Source organism: Lepisosteus oculatus, unplaced genomic scaffold (genome assembly GCF_040954835.1).
Source record: "Lepisosteus oculatus isolate fLepOcu1 unplaced genomic scaffold, fLepOcu1.hap2 HAP2_SCAFFOLD_70, whole genome shotgun sequence".
Classification (NCBI taxonomy): domain Eukaryota; kingdom Metazoa; phylum Chordata; class Actinopteri; order Semionotiformes; family Lepisosteidae; genus Lepisosteus; species Lepisosteus oculatus.
This window is the reverse complement of record NW_027168257.1, coordinates 10,001-13,833: the sequence shown is the minus strand read 5'-3', so window position 1 is coordinate 13,833 and position 3,833 is coordinate 10,001. Positions and strand designations below refer to the sequence as shown.

Here is a 3,833-nt window from a genome sequence, read left to right as displayed (position 1 = left end):
TTACTTTGTAATCTGTGGTCCTTTTATCTGTTTTTATATCTACTGTATTGCTTTGAGATGCCACTTTTAAAGGTGATATATAAAATAAAGTTTTTTATTATTGTTATAGAGAAACATGATCAGTTTTCCCTGGTCCAGATACTGTAAAAAGATCTAAAGCATACTAGTTTGTCACTCTTCTCATTCCCTTTGCTAAATAACTTTTCATATTAATCTGATCAATCTAACTGCCTGTTTTCTGTGCTTTCTCTATCCTGCTAGATTTGCAATTATTCTGAACATTTTCTTCTTGAAATAACTCATTTCTAAATACCTTTTTTCACTGTTAACATCTTGCAGCAAAGCTGCGACAAAATATACACTTAGCACAGTTCATCCTGCTACCAACATTGAATAACAAAATCTTAAGATTTCTATATTTATGTCTTTATTTAGTGGTTTCATTAGTGACAAAGGCTAAACTTTCTTGGAAAAATGTCTTTTATGTGTTGCAGAAAAAACTGACTTGCTTTAACAAAGTATGTTTACAAATCCTTTCACCTGGCAATCTACCTGAATGCCCAACTATCTGAGAAGCCCTCCATGAAACCATGGTTGCTATTAATTCATTTAGGGCTTATTGACAGAATTGCTGTTTTTTATGCATGCTAATTTTCTGATTCCTCACTCTGTTTCATGTTTATAGATAAGACTTTATTGATCGTGAAGGGAAATTGATGTACATGATGAACATGTTTGCATGTTCTTTTGTAACATACACCTTTTTGTGATTTTTTTTGTATATCTAAGCAAGTGTTCCTGCATCCCTCTTCTGCACTTTAGTCATGGCTTTTTTTCTGTTTGCTTATTTCAAAGCAACACCTGCTCCATTTCTAAAACTTTTTACTCATGTGCATTTTTGTATTTTTTACACCTCTAGCACTTTAACATCCTGAATTTTCATTTGCCTTAATTTGTAGAATGAACTTGAGTTTTAGCCTAAAGAAGTTTTCATTATCTTTTGTTTCTTGTCCTACAACTGTTATTATTGATCACCGAATTATTGTTCTTGACATGACTTCATTCAGCCTTTCCTGAACGTCTATGACAGGCAGAGAGAGTGCTGTTTCTGGTGCGATCTTTTGGAGCTGACATTTCACTGTTTTAAACGAACAAGAAATTAGATTGCTCATAGATCACTTATCCTATATAAACACAGCGTAATTGCCCTCCGAAAATCCTCTTTTTCTTGTTCGTTTTAGAGACCTTGATCGAAACTGATTTTAGATGTCAGAAAGGATTTCTTTTCTCTGTATTTCCTACATTGCTTTGTCGAGATTTTAACTTTATATTTAGGCTCAGATTTCAACTATAAATCGTACACTAATTAATAGCAGTAAATACTGATGTTTTGCTCCCTCTTACCACAAAAATATATATGTTTTGTAGCTGGGATGAACTTTATTTCGTACGCGTAGCTACTGCGATTTGGACACGAAGCGGTTAAAGATGGCGGCAAATCAGGCACCCAGAGAGGGGGGGGGGGGGGCGTCGTCTCGCCTCCATAACTAAAATGCCAAATAGGAGTGGCTTAAGCGACATACACAGTCGTGTAACTGACAGTTTGAGGTAGCCTATCGTGTAAATTTCGCTTTGTTGCTGAGGTTAAGCTTTCGAAACTCTGCCCCAAAGTCATGTGACTGATTTTTCGCCCTGTTTCGTTGGTTAAACGCAATGATCACAAGCACCACCATGGTAACTGGGATGTGTAGTTTTTAATTCCGTTTGAATTATAACTGTACGTACTGTCTTCGTATTTGGCCAGGGCTTTAAAGAGAGGGCGCGCCAAAAATTTTCGGTGCCGTCGTCTCCGCTTTAAAGGTACCCCCGTCGCGGAAGAATTCGATCTCGGGACGTTTGCCCAGCGTACTTAAAGAGTGAAGTAAAAGTTCTTAAACAAGTAAATACCAAACAAGAAAAGCATATTAAAGAACTTGAATTGAAAGTGAACGATGTAGATAGATACCGTCGATGATGGAATTTAAAATTATTTGGAGTTAAAGAGGAACGTGATAAGGACCTTGTTGCAACAGTGAAGGGTATCTGTAAAAGGACCCTGCCGGACCAGGAGGACGTAATATCGGCCATTGACTTTGTTCACAGGCTCGGGAGAGCGAACATGTCTGGGCAAGTGCGCCCCAGATCGATTATAATACAGTTCACCAAGAGGACGGCGAGGGACATGCTGTGGCGAGCGGCGAGGGGGAATGAGTATTTGAATGGGAACAAACTGAGGTTTGCAGAGGACCTGTCTGCCGCGGACAGGAGTACCAGGAACCAGCTGTGGCCCCAGGTTGAAGCTGCCAGAAGAGAGGGGAGGAGAGCCTACTTTGTGGGAGCGAGGGCCTTTGTGGACGGGAAGGAGATTTGCTCCCAGTGACTGCTCAGTTAATGATTATGTTTGGTTATATTTGTTATACCAGTATATACTAGTGTTTCTTTAGTGTTAGTTTGGAATGGTGTAGTTAAGTGTTAAGGACTGTTATAGTTCTGGTTCTTTGAAAAACTCAATAGTTTAGACAGTCTTAGAGTTAGTTATTTGCTTTTGTGTATGTCTTTTTCATGAATGCCAGAGGTACTCGAAATGTTGTTAAAAGAAAAACTGTGTGCTGAGTTTTATTTTTTACAGGAAACGCATGCATGTTGAAACTAAAGTTTATAAATAATTGAGAAATATTAAAGCAAGGAAAATATGATACGTGTAAAATATACAATTTGATCACATAATTACTTAATTACCTCTGGTAGTTAAATGCTTTTTTCTGCTGCGTTTTTTTTCTCTTGTACATGACTCTGATCCTCTTGTTGTATTTGTATTTGTAAATTCTGTTTAATAAAAAAAAAATTAAAAAAAGCATTCTCTGGTGGTGTCCTGCAGGCTTCCTGTGGGTGTGCGTTGGTGGTATAGTGGTGAGCATAGCTGCCTTCCAAGCAGTTGACCCGGGTTCGATTCCCGGCCAACGCAGTGGCGAATGTTTTCAAATGCTGTCATGAGCCTTGGATTGTGACTAGCAAAGTGAAGCCTTTTGAAAGAGCTAAAGCACTGAAAAACGGAATTGAAGGAGAATCTTACAGGGGATTCTGAGCGGTGTCTGCAAACACGCAGTCCGATACAGGTGCTGAAAGCTTGAGCTACTCTCAATGTCATGCTGCTTTTCCCCGGAGTAAATCTGTTACATTGAAAGAATGCTTCTCGCAGGTTCAAAAAGGGACCCTTGTTAATTGGAGAAATCAATGATTTTGAATGAATTCTGTATGCGTTAAAAGACAGCTATACACAGAAAACATGCAGGACACAGCTCATGATGTTTCCCGAGCTGAAACACAGTGCGTTTTTTCAAGCTATCTGACAAAGCCCGCCCACTGAAAACTGCGGCAGATCGTGTAAAGACGTTCAACTTTGTAACTACTGCACGCACAGGAAGCAGAATAAATTCCTCTTTTCAAACTGTCAAAGGTTTGCTTTACGAACGCCGCAGGACATCGCACAATCTCTTTTGAACAGGGACAAACGATTTCTTATGGGGCGCAGTAAGTACTGTTACTGTCACTGCTCGATACCGACGTTGGCCTACTATACCATGTTCAGCCACTGCTAGAAAATGTACAGCTCTAGCACCGGAGCAAACAACAGGAGGGCCGACGTCGAACAGGCATACGTGTCAGTCATGGAGACCGATGAGAATGGGATTCGAACCCATGCCTGCAGAGCACAATGGATTAGCAGTCCATCACCTTAACCACTCAGCCACCTTGTCGACAAAACTGGGCTGTCCGGACATGGGTTGGCGCGC

General features: G+C 40.0%; 1 non-coding gene across 1 annotated transcript; it reads left to right on the top strand.

Moving 5' to 3' along the window:
- The first annotated feature begins 2,932 nt into the window (after positions 1-2,932).
- trnag-ucc (transfer RNA glycine (anticodon UCC)) lies at positions 2,933-3,004 on the top strand. Its single transcript has one exon. It is a non-coding gene; the product is annotated as a tRNA-Gly (tRNA).
- The last annotated feature ends 829 nt before the right edge of the window (positions 3,005-3,833 follow it).